Here is a 17,383-nt window from a genome sequence, read left to right on the forward strand (position 1 = left end):
TCCTTAAAGCTTCAGGGACTCTGTCTTATTCATCATGTATTCTCAGCACCTGCAGCAGTGCCAAACAATAATAAGTGGTCAGTAAGTATTTGCCAAATGAATGCAAACCAATCTTATTAAACGCTTATTATGAATATTCAGAACGATTTTTTTTAATGAAATGGTATATAAGGATAGGGTGGGTTATTTCAGCAAAAGTTTATTTAACAGCAGTTCAACAATTTTGTTTAACAGCAAAAGTTTATTTCTTATTCGGTAAAGCTTTCTGTTGGTACTAGCAACTCCCCAGGGCTTCTATTCATGTGGTTTATTTATTTCTTTAGGCTACTTTGATCTTATAGATCCACTATCTCAACACAAGTCCTTGGTGTTCATGATGGGGGAGTGGGAGAAAGACTGCAAGAGAACTCATTTCTTCCCTTCTATGAGTCTGCTCATTGGCCAGTGACCATATCAGTCCTATGACCTCATTTAATTGCAAAGAATCTAGGCACTAGAGGGCACATATGGAGCAGTTGGTGAGCATAGCTGTCTCCGCACAGAAGAGGCTAATAATTGCCATTAGATAAGATACAGTTGAGGTGAAGAGGGAATGTGCCTAAAAGTATGTTAGTTTTATTTTGGAAATACAGGGTGAAGCAAAAGTAGGTTTATAATTGTTCCTATAGAAAATAATATGACAATTAATCCTATCTAATAAAAGAGTAATATGCAAATTAATCGCCACTCTGACACAAAGATGGCAGCACCCATAGCCACAAGATGGCAGCACTGGAATCCTCTCAGCCCCGCTGGAATCCTCCAGTCCTGGGGGGTGGCCTCTGAGAGCAGGGCCTGCTTGGTCATTGCCGCAGTGACCTGGAAGCGACCAAGAAGGCTCTGCAGATAGCAGAGAACCACGGGGAGTGGGCCTAAGCAGTCAGTAGGACATCTCCTGAGGACTCTCGGATTGGAGAGGGTGCAGGTTGGACTGAGAGACCCCCTGAATCCTCTATGCACAAATTTTGTGCACTGGGCCTCTAGTAAATAATAATGCAAGGATAGACTTTTGCATACTCAAAACTATAAACCTACTTTTGCCCCACCCTGTTCTTAAACCTTGATTCTTAATGTTTTTTCATTTTGCTTTGAGAAGTTTTTATATATACTGCACACATATATCTATTTTTATCACACACATATCTAGCTCTTACATACATATATCTATCCTTCCCAGACTATAAGCTTCATGGACAGAGACCATGTTCATGCTATATATTCTCTCCCAGTACTTGGCACAGTGCCTGACACATAGCAATACCTTAAAAATATTTCTTTAATTGAAATGCATCCCCTTTTGGTGCTTAGACAGTGGCATGAGTGTTGTCTGGCTGCTATTTAAAGACCTTCCAACAATATCAATTCTGTAAATGAACATGGCTTGAATAGCTGAGGACCAGATTCTTATTTAAACCTGTTCATAAATATAAATATAGGGACACATTTGCTTCTTCTAAAAACTAGATATCATATTCTATTTTGGTCAAAGAAATTAGCCAAAGTACACACTTTAGTATTATGAGATTCGTTTTAAAATATGTGAATGCAGCAATATCCAGTTGGTTGTTAATGACAATGGCCAGGGAAGACTATTCAGAGTGAGCAGTAGGAAAAATGAGGGAAATGGTGATTAGACTTGCAAAAGTCAGAGACATGATAAGAAATTTAAAATAAAAAGAGGAGAAGAGAAATAGAAATAAAAAATAGAAAATAAAATTGAAGAAAATAGAGCTCAACTAGAGAGAGAGAGAGAGAGAGAGAGAGAGAGAGAGCGAGCGAGCGCAGCAAATAATCTTAAAACAACAACAAAAGAATAATGAAGCGCATGATCTAGAGTTAAAATGTTTGGCTGTTCTACTCTAGCTCTGCTCTCCTAAGGCCAGCCAGCCCTTCCCCCTTGCTTTCATCTATATATTTTTTAAATAGTTTACTGACATGAGAGCATAACACTGATTGTCTACCTCCTAAAGGCCCCCTAATGGGGATTGAGCCACAACCCTAGCATGGACTTGTACTCTTTTTTTTTTTTTTTTTAATATATATATATATATATATATATATATATATATATATATATATATATATATATATATATATTATTGATTTTGTACAGAGGAAGGGAGAGAGATAGAGAGTTAGAAACATCAATGAGAGTGATTGATCAGCTGCCTCTTGCACACCCCCTACTGGGGATCTGCCTGCAACCAAGGTACATGCCCTTGACCAGAATCGAACCTGGGACCCTTCAGTCCCCAAGCCGACGCTCTACATTGAGCCAAACCGGTCCCGGCTGGAATCGTACTCTTGACCAGGAATTGAACTGGCAATTTCTGATGCACAGGATGACGCCTAACCAACTAAGGCACACTGGCCAGGGCACTTCTCTCTTGCCTTCACCTTTGCTCATTTATCTCAGAGTCAGGTGGGAGGATCCAGCAGGGAGCCCTAGTACCTCAGAGCACCCTTGCCCAGGCCTCAGGATTTCCATGGGATCTTCTGATTATAGCCCACAATAGTTACAGCCAAGTAATTCAGCTCCCGATAGCAGCCATAGATGTCTAGCGCTTAGTGAATCTAGAGAGCATGGCCTCCTAGAAGTAGCATGAACAGATGGGTCCAGACTGAGGAAGGCCATAAAACAATTAGATGGGAGGAGTGAAAGCTATAATAAAATTCTCAAAAGGAGAGGGAAACTGGAGTAGGGGCAAGCTCTTACATAATAGGAAATTTGGGAATCATCAAAGTGATTCCTGTACGTCAAAGTTTCCATTAATTCATTCCACTATTCAGTTACAATTCAACATTATTTTAATCCTTGAACTATACTAGAGTTACTGTGAAAATAAAACATTTCATTAAAAAACCCAAACACACCATTTTCTATATCTAATTTCTATTTACTTCTATTATTTCTACCACTGACTCTCCTCCCTCCACACTTCAGGAAAAGTTTCTCTCTCTAGGGATTTGTTATGGGATTGAATTTATATTTCACAAAGGCAGGAGGATCTATACTTTGCTGTTCACTGATCTTGTGCTCCTTTCTAGAATTCTCCCTGATTCATTCTCATCCCTACCCCTTAAAATCCTCTAGCCATAATGAGCTTTAAAGAATTCTTTATTTTTAATTAAAATATATATATATATATATATATTATTGATTTTCTACAGAGAGGAAGGGAGAGGGACAGAGTTAGAAACATCGATAAGAGAGAAATATTGATCAGCTGCCTAATGCACACCCCCCACTGGGACTTTGCCAGCAACCAAGGCACATGCCTTTGACCAGAATCAAACCTGGGCCCTTTCAGTCCACAGGCTGACGCTTTATCCACTGAGCCAAACTCTATCCATTGAGCCAAACCGGTTTCGGCACTCTCCTCCCAATCATTGTCCCGTCCAAATTACACCCACTCTTCAGGTCTTAGTGTAAAAGTCACTTCCTCTGGGCTTCATGTATACTTCCTTCTGTGTGTGCTGACCTCCATCAAAGTGTCTAGTTTTAGCAGCCTATTTACTTGTCTATCCCTCTACTCAGCTTGGTGAGGTTGGAGATGTTGCCTTTCTTATTAACTCTTGTATCTTTAGCACCCAGCAGTGTCTTTAACTAGCAAGCATTCAATAAATAATGAATGAATGAGAAGGCCAAAGTCTTTGAGCTAACCTTTCCCTCCTCCTCTTCCTATGTTATCTAAGCTTGTTCTTTGCAATAACTTGTTTGGTAAGTTTATCTTCCAATATCCACTTTCTGCCTAATAGAAAAAACTGACAATTCTAGTAAGTATTCATTTCCACCCCCCAGCCCTCAGATTAGAAGTTACCTGATCAATCTTTACTAGGTATCTGCATGATCAGGGCTCTATAATAAACTGGTTGCTTCTCGTGTTAATTCCTAACATTCTTTAAATTATAGCATCACTGATTAGTAATAATACTACACTGCCTCTAACCTCCATAAATATATAGTATATGGATAGTGAATGCAATGCAATGCAATTTAACTAGTCACCTTCCACATCCCCAGTAGGGGTTATGTCACTCCAGCTCCTGCATTTTAGTGATACAGCAATATTTTCACGGACCCCCTTGCATAGTTATCTTTTATATTACTTAGTGTGCTCTGCCCATTGCCAGTTCTCTGGCCATTGGAACTGTCTTTGAGTGCATCCACCTGTTCCTTTCCAGAACTTTGGCTTCGGAACTGCGTCTCTCCTTAGTAAGAGCAGAGGCTCAGAGCATGCTCAGTAAACAAAGCCAGGTGTAATTTACTGCCCTGGCCCTGCCTTGGAACCCTGACAGGTGGCAGGTGTCCACAAAGCTGTCTGGCAAAGGAAACATGCCCTGTTTCGCACAGCTGAACGTGTTTTCCCCTAGGGCCTAGGCCACTCGAATGTCCTGGCAACCTAAGTTTAAATAGTGGGAACGTCTTCATTTAAAAAACAATAAAACAGAAGAAATTACTTTGAAAAAAACTAAAATGACTAGCAGGAGATTCTCAGAGCACAATCTACATTGATATCAAGAGTTAAGTGATGTTGTGGTGAGGACCCAGGAGGACGGAGGCGGGGATGAATGGACGTGGTGCCTATCTTTCCCCTCATTGGGCAGATCAAGATTTTTAAAAGGGGTTTTGAGGTGGCTCAGCCCCAGAATTTCAAGGACCTAGTCGCTGCCTTCTCGCTCAGAGCGCGTTTCTGGGGGAGGCGGTGCGTGCACGCGCGCGGGGGGGGGGGTGGGGGGGGAAGGGGGGTGGGGTGGGGGGAAAGGCTGGAGAGGGGCCACTGATCTCCGGAATAAACAGCAGGGGGAGAAGGGGAGCGCGGCGGAGGTCCGCTGGAGGGGAGAGGACTCTGGCGGCTGGTGCAGGGCAGGAGGAGAGGGTTGAGACACGCCCGGGGGCAGGTTGCAGGAGATCCCAGCGCCTCGGAGACCCGGGGCAGCTGCGGGGCGGAGCTGACAGCGGACTCCGAGCGGCGCACCCCTCGCCAGCCCTGCGCTCCCACGTCCTCTGCTCCCCACTCCGACCTCGCGCGCAAGGTAAGGAGGGGCGCGGGGCGCAGCCCTCCTCCGAGCACGGCCCGGCCGGCGTACCAGGTGCGGTTCGGCGTCTCCAGACTGTCACCTTCTCTCTCCCACCCCCCTCACCTCCCGCCCTTCCCGGGCCTCCTCGGCATCCTGGGGCTCTGGGAGGGCTGCCCGCAAGGAAGCGGGACCCTCCGCCATCCCGGCTTCTACTCCGCGGCACGTTGGATCCTGGTCTCCTTCCTTCTCTCACTTTCCTTGCCCCCGGGCAGCTCCCGGAACCCCGCACCTCGGGCTCTGGGGGAGGAGGCGGGTGTTCCACCCTCACCAGGTGTGGGGCGCAAACACCGGCACACCCCCCCCCTCCCCGCCCTCCGCACAGTGTGCAATGCTGTCCCAGCTGCAATATCACAGCTCCTTTCCTTCTGTTACCATCCTAACTTGGGGGGGGGGGGGGGAGCGGTATTCACTCTTGGCCAAGGTCGGTATAGCCTCTGTTGTATCTGCACCAAATGGTAGGTTGAAGGTTTTGGGGGTTTGATTTTCCTGAAAATCAAACGTGATAAATTTCCAAGGTTTTCTGGGTGACTACGAAGCTAGAACTTTATCACAGCCTAGAGCAATAGCTCCTAGTCCAGCGCTGCTGAGATCCTGATTCGGAAATCGGTGTGTGTGTGTGTGTGTGTGTGTGTGTGTGTGTGTTTGCGGGCTTCTGTCTATTAACCACTTTAGGTGATAGCAATGCGCTCCTCCGTTATAACCACTTGAAAGTATCTGTAGGGTCCGCGTAGGAGTGGGGGCACCCAACTGTTTGTAAGCCTCACCTGGAAGTAGAAGTGTGAATAGAGAATTAAAAACAGAGTGGAAGCTGGTTCCCCTCAAGTTGATGAATTTGGTGGGGTACCATTGGTTCAGAGATGACAGTTTTGGGAAGGGAGGGTTAAAGTTCATTTGAAACTTTATATAAAGGATGGAGAGAAATACCACTTCTAAGAGCCCCCATTAAAGAGTTAGCTTTTTAAACATCAGTTAAAAAAATGTAAGAATTCCTTTGCAAGTACTCTGGCTATTAGAAAGGAATGAGACCTATGCTGGTGGGAAACAAAAAGTCTTCATTTGCTTGCATTGACTGACTTTCTCTGTCAGTGGCTACTGGCATTTTTATATGTTGGTTACTTTAAGGCTAGGGAGCCAAGTGGCCTATTATCTCTAGGAAACAGGAAGAATGGTCATGTTTTCATAATTTGGATCCTGTTTACATTCCTAATTATTTTCTAAGATATATTTTATTGATTCAGAGAAGGAGAGAGAGAATCACTGATCCGCTGCCTCCTGCACGCCCCACACTGGGGGCTGAGCCCACAACTCAGGCCTGTGCCCTGACGGGGAATCAAACCTGGTACCCTTCAGTCTGGAGCTCTATCCACTGAGCCAAACTAGCTAGGGCTCCATTCCTAAATATTTAAACCAAGCTCTTCTACCCTGAATTGGTTGAGTGTCTGTGAGTTATATTGTATTTGAATTTACACAGGTAACTAAATGTTTCTCCAAATTGTATTTTGTCATAGTACATCTGCTGCTTTTCATATATATGTCTATGTATATGTACCGGAACTATTCTAAGCACCTAACAAACTCTCAGAATGTAACTACCTGGGAAAAGAAAGATTTTGGTCTTTTGGAAAATTGAGGTGAAGCACTAACTTTTAAAAATACCATAAAGGAGGTATAAAATGAAATCATACAACTTTTAATGAAACAAAATGCTTGTTATGGAATAGGGATGGTATTTGGTACCTGCTTTCAAGGATTTTAAGGACAAGTAGGAGACTTTCTGTAAAGCATTTTGAACTTGAAGAAGAGTCACTGTCTAGGTATTGAGCCAATGTGATTGTTTCCCTGGCAAACTTTTTCTTCTTTCTAAAATTAACTTTCCCCTAGGAAAAATAGTGCAGATGCACATGATTCAGCTAACCAGGTCCAGAAAATACTGTTTGAATTTTAAAAGTGACCTTAACTCATCTGTATAAATCTATTGTTTGCAGCCTGTGTCAAACAATAGGCAGAAATATTCATTGCTTGCTGACCTTTTCAAAGCACTGGCTTAATGAGGGGAGTTATGGACAGAATACAAATTATATTATGAATGTTGTGGCTCGGGAAAAACTATTATACTTTTTTTCCTAACGTTTTTGTGTATATGTGTGTACACTGGGTCTGGGACTTACATAATTATGTATATATATATGTAACACATGTTTTTAATAGGAACAAAAGCCCACACTATTTTTCTTTATGGCAGAACACTGTAAGCATTAGGTTTTGATTACTTTTTCATGGAAATTTTAATATGACAGAACTAAAAACTTCAAGGAAGCAATTCCATAAAGATCTATTTGGAACTGAAGGCCCTGTTAATAAGGCGTGTTTGAAGCCCTTACTCCGTGTGCTTAGGATATGTGGAGCAGTCCTTTGTGAGCGGGTATGGGTGGTAGATCCAATTCTGGCAGCTTCGACAGTGGATGATTAGACCCTACCACTCTTCTCCAGACCTTTAATTTGGTCTGTAACTTGATGCTTCGCTGACCCCACACTCTCGCTGCCACGCTAGCTCACAGAGGAATTGCAGGCACTCTGGACTGAACATTTTTCCCCTCCCATCAATTAGAACATGTTTGCATTGGTTGCAGAATGCAGTTACATTTTTAGCTCAGTATTCTAAGAAATACATTTAGCTGTGAAGAGAGTAGTCTCAGTGCAACCTAGATCACAAACTGCCTTATTAAATTGCTTTGTTAATTTCCAATGATTCAACTACATGGAAATAATAGTCATAGAGTATTAAAATTAGAAGGCACTTTAGAAGTCAACTAGATTTAATTAATTATTTCTTTCTACAGATGAATATTGAAACACTTCATATCATACTCCATACTTTGAGAATACCCATTACATTTTTATATTCTTTCCAATTCTTGTACTAATGTGGATTTTGCTAATTTTAAATGAACTTACATACGAATTCAATAAGGTAGGAATGGCAGCAAAGTACATTGCTAATCTCAGCTAGATTTCCAGTGAAACTCAAAGTGTGATGCTAAAAGCAATATAGATTATTTACAAAGATAGTGAACTATTCTAAACTAGCATCCTGGGTTTTTCATTACAATAGGTGGGAGGACTACTACTGGCTGACAGAAGAAAAGGAGTACACTAAGAAAGATGAGTATAAACAGAGCAGAGTAAGATGATGAAGTGTGTGAAAAGCATAACTTACCAAATCAGCAAACCCTTCAGGAATGGTTGGCCTTTAGACTCCTCCCCAGAGATTTTCATCTGGAATAATGCAAATCATCATTGTAGTTTCTAGTCCTCAATACCCTATTGAGCTAAGGCTTGATTTAGGAAGTTCCACTGAGGAGACAGAGGGAAACTAGGTAAGACAGGGAGGGGGACCATGGGAGGAGGAGGAAATAGAAGCAGGCCACCCAACCAGGCAGACTTACTGAGACAACTCAACTGGGCAGGAAGAGAAAGGAGTACATCCAAGATGCGATTTTTAAAAGGATGGATGTTACTAAGAAACAGCTTGCAAATAACCAATCATTAGGCAGTGAAACATATAAACCAATCCTAAGGATGTTACTAAGGCAAACATTTTTGAAAGGACCAATCAGAAGCTAGCAAGGCTAAATTAAAAAAGTGCGAGCTTTTTTTCTCTCGCTCTTTCTCTTTTCCGAGTACACTAGATTCTTAGATTGATGGCAAGGGATATACTCCCCTGCATCCACGTGGCTTACGGCAATGTGGGACTGTACACATGGACTAATAGATTTTAATTCTGGACTGTAACATGGAAAAGAAGCTTTGGACCCTGGCCTGCTCCTGGAATTCTAGTTGTACCTTTTCCAGGATTGTCTTTTCTTGATAAACTTTGGTTCTGTTAATTGTTTTTGTCTGAGACTTCATTCTTCGATTTTGTGAGACAACGAACTCTGACTCAAACCCCACATTTTGGTTTCACCACTTGATGTTTGTCTTTTAAGATCTTCGTTCTTAAAGTATCTCTTTTCTCAAATTTTAGTGTTGAGACCTTTTACCAGCTGTAAAAGAATTTGTCTTGTCATGTAGGCACAAGATTGCATCTAATCTTAAGAAACCATATAGAATCTAGGGAAGTATTCTTGCTAGTGCTTCAACTTTTATTTATTGAGGTATTTTACATAAGTTAAAAAAACACGCACAACTCTTTACAGCCCTAACAGGTAGCAATTATTATTCCCTTTACATGGATCTGTGCTTCAGAGAAGTTAAGCATCTTGACCAAGGATACATGTCACTTTCATTACCTCACACTGCTTCCTTAACTAGTGCAAGCTATTGATTCAATCTATAGATGATAGATGCTATTTTGGGGTATCTGACAAGTTTCCTAATTCTGAAAAGACTATAAAGTTTTTATATGGATTTATATTTCAGGTTAGGTGTATTCAGAGTATGGAGCTCAACATATTGACATTGATTTAGTGGTTAAATACCATCACTACATTTAAAATATGTGGAATTAATCCTTAATTCCCCTGTTAACCGCGTGGGACCTATAAATACGTCAAACGTAAACAATATCGGGAACGGGTAGGACATATGAATACGTCCTTGAAATATATGTTGCGCCCTGAGAGGGACGGTATATATTTTTGTAATTTTATAATTGTAAAATTTATAATTTTTTAATTCGATGTTTCCATTTTTTTGTTGGTATTCTTTTCTATTTGTTTGTAATTTTGTATTTTCCTTTGTGCTTTATATATAAATAAACGAAAAAATATATATTTCATTTATTTTAATTAAGTATAAATAAAAAAATAATAATATGAAATTACGTCCTCTGGGTGTGACATACTGACAAGTGCTAGTGAAAGAGTACGTGCCAGTTACAGGTTGTGTAATTAAAAAGGGAACTCCCCGGTTAACAGGTTAATAATCAGGATGTCTTTTAAAATATAAATATTTTCTTTATAATTCCATGAAATTTTGGTGATTCACAAGACATCCATAATATGACTAATTTGGCACACTCTCAATTGCTCTCAACAAGTGATTTTCCAATGCATGGTACCAATTCCTTCAAGGCTTTTTAAAAATCCTCTTTAACAGTGTCATCCTGTCAGTGGAAGTGTAAGTTAAAATGGGTATTACTTTATTAAATTTACTTTCTTTTATGTCTCCTTTATATTATAGTTAGGATGTTATATTTGCTTGGTTTAGAAAGTATGTACTATTATGTAATTAGGCTATATTTTCTAAGAATTTCACTTCTAGATAGTAAAGGGGTAACTTATAAAACATTCATTATAAAATGAACTTTAGTATGATAGGGTAGAGAGTCATTGTCCTATGAAGAATATTACTTACCGAATCTGACACAAATATAACTATTTAGCAGTAGATGTTTTACCTTTAGTTTCTTATATTTTAATCAGCTTCTTCTGGCTTATGATTGATATTAAGCCTTACATCAAAAGGTAAAGAGTTGTCTCCTTGAAACTTCTACCCCAAGCGAGAGTCTTTGCACCTGTAAAAGGCTCCCTTCCTCTTTTATCACCATTCTCCCTTGCAGTTTCTTTCATGTCCCCAAAGGCAGAGGTTATTCTCTGAATTAGTTGGTTCATAGAAAATCTTTCTCAATTCTTTGAAAGACTCCACTGCTAGGTCTAGTACACACAACAATTGTCCCTTAGCCACACCCTTGGCAAAGCCCAGTGTTTTAGTCTACAGTTTGGGAATGTATCTGTGAGCAACTTGGGCAATGTTTGCTCCATTCCTCACCTCAGCCCTGGAGAGAATAAAAGTGCCTCAAGAAATTCTGACTTATAAATGAACAAACTAAATAGAAACAGACTCAACAACATAGAGAACAGACTATGGTTGCCAGAAGGGAGAAGTTTGGGGAACTGGGGGAGTGGGGAAAGGTGAAGGGATTGAGAAATTATAAAATAGTTATGGGTTTAAAGTACAATATAGGAAATACAGTCACTAATCTATGTATATAAAAGCTAAAGCAACCGTTATGACCCGATGACCAGCTGGTAGCTATGACACACACTGACCAACAGGGGGAAGACACTAAATGCAGGAGCTGTCCCCTAGTGGTCAGTGCACTCCCACAGCTAATCTCCTACGGTTGGCCAACCTCTCACAGTCCTTCCCTCCCTGGCTGACTGGCCCCGATCAGCCCCAATTGCTAGCCAGGCTGAGGGACCCCACCCGTGCATGAATTCGTACACTGGGCCTCTAGTATTGTAATAACTATGTATGATGCCAGGTGGCTACTGGAAATATTGGGAATGTTTTGTAAAGTATATGATTGTCTAACCACTATGCAATACACCTCAAAGTAATATAAAATAATATTAAATGTAAATTGTAATTGAGAAAAATGTTTAAAAGAAAAGGAATTTCAAGTAAGTTATCATGACTTACTACTTCTTACTCATAAAATTAATTAGTCCAGTCTTTTTTCTTTTTAAAATAATACTCTCCACTAGTATACTTCAATACTTTATAATTATTTAAATGTTTTCTGAGAAACAATATCAGCAGTAAGAGATAAGAATGTTTGGATTTTCATATACATTTGCATATAAGTATATTTATGTTTATAAGTAGGTTTATGAAAGATTAAAGAGTTTGTGTGACAATTGACTAATTTTACATTTTGGTTTTGGAAAATACGGAGGAGTATAAAGGAAAATATCAGAATCACTTCTGTTCCTACCACCCAATCACATCTGACATTTTGGCATAACTTTTCCAGTTTTTTAACTATGCATGTAGGCATTTATGTGTATGAATGCTGTTGTTACAAAATTAAGGTTTTTTTTCTATGCATTATTTTTCTTAAAAAAATGTTAACAATGTTATAAGAATAGCCCATACTGTTCAACATTTTTCTTAGCTATCTGGGCTATATTTTATTCACTTTTTCCCCAATATATTGAAAGGTGTAAATTATATTTAAAAAATCCAACAATTGCTGCATTTAAGGTTTTTGTTTGTGTTTGTGTATCTATCTATCTATCTATCTATCTATCATCTAGTTATGCTTGTCTTCCCTAATCAGTGCAAGGAAGTAATGGTATTTATGACCTTTCTTTCTGTAAAGATGAGAAATTTGACACTTTTACCATCTCTCTCCAGCTCTTTTGTTTCCTAGTTTTTTGTTGATATAATCTAGGATTATTAAAATCAAAGTTATTATTAATAAATACTGAAATAGTTTATTTTCTATTTAAAGAACTACTTTTCACATTTCAGGGTCATGCCCATATTGATCAAGTTTATTTAGACTTAACTCTGTTTAAGTTGTTCTACTGTTTATTCCAGCTTAATAATAGTACAGTTCCTTCATTCTTAAATTCATATCACAACACATTTAAGTATGTATTTAAGTAATTTTTTAGGAGGCAATATAGACTTGAGAATGTTTTTAAGAAATTGTTTTCAGGAAGCTTTATATAGATGAGAATACTTTTCTGTTTTTCTTGATTTATATAAAATGCTTAGCTCAGAGTTGTTACTTTGATACTCTAGAATCTATTGCTTGACTGAATTCTAGCATTAGGGTTGCAGAAAAGAAGTTGTTTTTGTAGGTAACCTTTTTTTATTTTTTATTTTTTTGGCCTGAATGCTTTAAAATTGTTTTGTTTCTCTAACATTAATGTTTTTTAACCAGACTATATCATGCCAATAATACGTTTTATTAATTTTTCGTGACACTCTTTGAGAATAGTTTTGGTTTGAAGACTTAAATCTTTCTTTTATCTCAACATTCAATTATTTTTTCTGATTATTCTTTATTGATATTTTCTTTTTGCAGTTATGCGTACATTTATGTATTAATCTCCTATATAATCTTTTAATTTATAAATGTAGCATTTTCTCTGTTTCTCTGAATATTAGCAGAATTTCTTAAGCTTATCATATACTTTGATTAGATTTTCAGTCATTTCCAATCTGTTACTCACTGTCTCCACTGCAACTTTTTTATGTAGCAATGACATTTTTAGTATCCAAGTTGTCCTTCCTAATCTCAGATCCTTCCTGATTTATGACTGCCTCCTTTGGCTTCATAGTAATGATTTTTTTTTTTTTTTGCTTTTTGTTGAATCCACTAAATAGAAAATCCATAAAAATCGCTACTGTACAGCAATGTTATTTACATACAAATAATTTCTATCTATGGTAATTTATTAGAAGAGTCTCCTTTTGAAATACAGTCTCTTCATTTATATAGTATTTTTTTCTACCTTGGAGAAGTAATCCCTATTAATCCAAAATCAGGAGTTAAGATGTGTCCTGTACACAATGTGGACCTGGCTGAATCCATGGTCAGTGAAAGGATACGGAAAATGTTGAAATGTGCTGTGGTTTACTTTTACAAAGTGTTCTTCATTATACAAGGCCAAAAATACATTAAAATAGACACCTTTATCTCAGTTTTTACATTCCCTTATTTTATCCTTAACACTATTGCTTTTGAATCAAAGGGCCATGGCTTCAGTTTGGGAAGGTTGTGGGTTAAATGCATTCCTTAGTGCTATTAATGGAAACCTTGCAAATTACTTTAATTTAGTTTTCTTATTCTTGTTTCCTTTACCGGGAAAAGGTAATATTTATCTAATAGAGTGATATACCTTTTATAAGACAATTATACAGGAATTGTTAGAACACAGTCGGTGGTAGAAGGCAGAGATGAGATGGCCCCTGGGAGGAGTAGAGCAAGGCCTTCAACAATGAAACTCTGGACACAGAGGAAAAGCCCACAAAAGGAGGCTGGTAAGGAGTGGCTGGAATGAAGGACAAAGATCAGGAGAGAGTAACAGGAGAATCACAGGGAATTTAGAAATTTAAGATGAAAGGAACTATCATTAGTGTCACGGGGACAACGAAGTTACCATTGGGTTTGGAAGTTACCGTTGGGTTTGGTGATTAGATTAGTGTGACCTCAACCACAGGCATTTTCAGAAGAAACTGCAGCCAGAAGACTGCAGTGGAATGATTAATGAGAGTGAAGGAGACAGGAAAGTATAAACAGCCAATAAAAAAGTTTAGCCCTTAGGAGAAAAGGTAAAGATAGGAGAGACATAAGTCAGTAGTAGGCAGTTACTCAAGATTGCAGAATTAGATTTGGACTTGAAGAAAGAAAAGTAAAATAAAAATATTTAGAGACTGAAAATTTGTCAAGTTAAAAATGTCCCCCCCCGCCAAATAAAAACATTAAAAATACTATCATCTTGCCCTGGTTAGTGGTTAGAGTGTTATCCAGGGCACCGGAGAATCTCAGATTCAGTTCCTGGTCAAAGGCACGTATCTGGGTTGCAGGTTTGATGCCAAGCCCTAGATGGAACTATCAATGTATTCTCTCTCTCTCTCTCTCTCTCTCTCTCTCTCTCTCTCTCTCTCTCTCTCTCTCTCTCTCTCTCTCTCTCTCCCCTCTCTCTTCCTGCCCCTCTTCCCTTCTACTCTCTCTAAAAAACAAACAAACAAACAAAAAACAATGGGGAAAGAAACAAACCTTGGGTGAGGATTAATAACAACAAAATACTACCATCTATTTGTAACTTGTTTCAGAAAAAAAGAAAATAAAACACTAACATTAAAAGCTGAATAAATTTAGCTTTGTGAGCTAGTCAGTATCTCACATAGTGAAGCTTTTCTTTTCCTGACAAAGATTTGTCTTTTTTCCTGAGTTTAAGTTTCCATCTCTCCTTCTCCTTTAAGGGTCTGGCTTCACCAGAAGTCTTTTCTCTCAAATTATTTTCAATCTATTCTTCTCTATAGTTTCTTATATTAACATATAGGTATGTTCCACTCTCCTATTTTAAAACCCTAGGTAAGAAAACACACACACACACACACACACACACACACACACACACACACACACACAGGTAAGAGTTAATGAGGACCTACAGGAAAACAGTGGTAGAGGAGGTGGGATGAGGGGGTGGGTAGGAAGAAGGACATCTTATAATGTCCTAGCATTAATAGGACTTGGTGACTGACTGGATCTGGCAGGTGAGAGACAGTGAGGAATCTAAGATACCCCCAGGGTGCTGTCATAGAGGAGGAGCAGGGCTGGGAGAAGAAATACTCAAGGACTCTGTTCAGTGGGCAGGAGGCTTCCTAGTTTGGGAACTCAGACTGTATTCTTGCTCCTGACAAGGCCCTCCCCTCACCCCAACACCCCATCTCCTCAGCCATTGCTATTTCATCCCCATGGTTGGTGTTTAAACCTCAGTTCTGCAATTACTTAACCCTGGGGAGTTCAAACCCTGCTTGCAGGAGTTTGTGAACCAACCAAACCTGTGTTTTCTACTGGAAAAAATTAAAAATGAACCAATTGATAGAAATATGAGTACACATGTAACAGGATGTTAAAATGGAACCTTCTGAGTTTTCAGTTTTAAGCTGTGGCTGGAGACAGTAGAGGTCACATTCCAAAGTCTGGTGTAATTCTACAATGCAGACTGGAAAAGAAATAAGGAGAACCAGTTTAGCTCATCTGCCACCTCCAGCTGGTAAAACAGGCTGGAGATGCCCGGCTGGTGTGGCTCACTGGATTGAGCATTGTCCCATGGGCCAAGAGGTCCTGGTTCGACTCCTGGGCATGGCACATGCCAGGGTTGTGGGCTTGATCTCAAGTAGGGGGTGTGCAGGAGGCAGCTGATGTGTCTCTCTGATCGATGTTGCTATCTCTTCCTCTCCCTTCCTCTCTATCTAAACATAAATTAATTAAAAAAACTAAGAAAATAGAGACTATGAAAATAACCATTAATTAGAGTTGGTAGTGGATTTGAGTATCCCCTCCTGGCCACCAGGAGAGAGAGGTATGAGGCACTTGCTTCCTCATCTTAAGCCTGGAGGAAGGGGTTTTATGCAGACCATTTGAAGTGCTTAATGTGTCTGCCCTCCAGACTCTGAGGCACAGTGAATCAGAGATTGATGTTTGAGAAATCTAAAGGACAGAGACTGGCTGGCTAGGTCCTCTATGGCGGATCGAAAGAGATATAGTTGCATTGCTCCAGACTTTGATAGCACAGAGGACCAAAGATAGACAACAGTGTATAGTGAGCTAGCCTGGGGTCAGCTCAGGTTATGTGCAAAGGGCTACCTGGACCCTAGCAGAGTAAACTGAGGGAAGAGCTGTAAGTAACCTTCTGCAAATATCTTCCCATCTGTAGGTGGACGATCTCCTGATGGGGGTGGAGTGGAGGCTCTCTGCTTCTCCATACCCTATTCCCCTCATCACCATCCCACCCTTGGCTCGAGAGAAAAAGTAAGATTTAAATGCCCAGCAAGTTCATAGATCACCAGCATTAGGTCATTATATCTGTCTTAGTCATGGAAAAACATTGCTGCTGCCCCTTCTTCCCCCTCTCTCATCCGCACTTTGTATCAGAAAGTAGGATAACGCACATTAGCAATTTGGCTAAAGAGAGAAGAATCTATCCCTGTCCACCTACCCCAGTGCAGGTGGCCCGTGCTCAGCAGGCCATAGCTGCAGGAGGGAAAAGTTTAACTTTACATGCTGCTGAAAGAGTTTGAGGGCGTATTAGGTCGACCACATTGATGACAGAATTGGGATTGAGTTTTGGACTTAGACTGTCTTGGAGTGTTTTCATTATTTAAGAGTGACTAGAAACCCTGACAACTATTCTGAGTTTCATCCAAGGACAAGGGAAGAACCATCCCCACACTATAAACTTAAAGAGGCAATGGAGGAAATAGATAAAATAACTTTCTGATTATGACCCAGGAGTCCTGCTTGTTCATTATAGGGGTCACACATGCAAAATCACCTACAGTTTTTCAGTGCTATGCAATTGACAAGAGTTTAGAAGGGAAGGGCAGAGATGGTTATTACAGGAATTAAACATTCTTTTCACAGAAATGTCACAACTATTTTCATATCTTAAAATGATGCTAGCAGAATCTTAATTAATCAATTAAACTATACACTAGGTAATTTAACAACGAGGTTTGCAATCTGTTCCACAGCTGGGGAAATGAGCTGCGATATTGCCTTTATGTCATAAGCACATAAGACATTTTCCACCTTCTGTTTCCAGAAAACCACAGAAACAAAAACAGCTAAGATTAATTGTTTACCATTTGTAGTCTGTCATTGATCAATTTTTAAAAAGTTTGTGATCCTATAAAACAATAAAGATGATGCCCACAAGCCCATAGACTCTAGAATAAACACAATGCTAATGGATTTCTCGTATCAGCTTTGGGGACTTTTAAAAGAGCTTTA

The 17,383-nt window shown here is 39.6% G+C and overlaps 1 protein-coding gene and 1 long non-coding RNA gene across 6 annotated transcripts in view; one reads left to right on the plus strand and one right to left on the minus strand.

The window, feature by feature from the left end:
• Window positions 1-17,383, minus strand: part of LOC311616863 — a 569,237-nt gene that overhangs the window by 37,931 nt on the left and 513,923 nt on the right. The window lies entirely within an intron of this gene.
• The window catches only part of RNF144B (ring finger protein 144B), a 167,995-nt gene continuing 155,299 nt past the window's right edge, over window positions 4,688-17,383 (plus strand). For 2 of the 5 annotated variants that reach the window (XM_084872783.1, XM_084872784.1), the window contains exon 1: window positions 4,875-5,076. The gene's annotated coding sequence lies outside the window, so the exon portion shown is untranslated. Of the gene's footprint in view, window positions 5,077-17,383 lie in introns of all 5 variants that reach the window. The other 3 variants (XM_084872787.1, XM_084872785.1, XM_084872786.1) reach the window with 3 other exon arrangements.

This window comes from Pipistrellus hanaki (assembly GCF_964339955.1).
Source record: "Pipistrellus hanaki genome assembly, chromosome: 2".
NCBI classification, from domain to species: domain Eukaryota; kingdom Metazoa; phylum Chordata; class Mammalia; order Chiroptera; family Vespertilionidae; genus Pipistrellus; species Pipistrellus hanaki.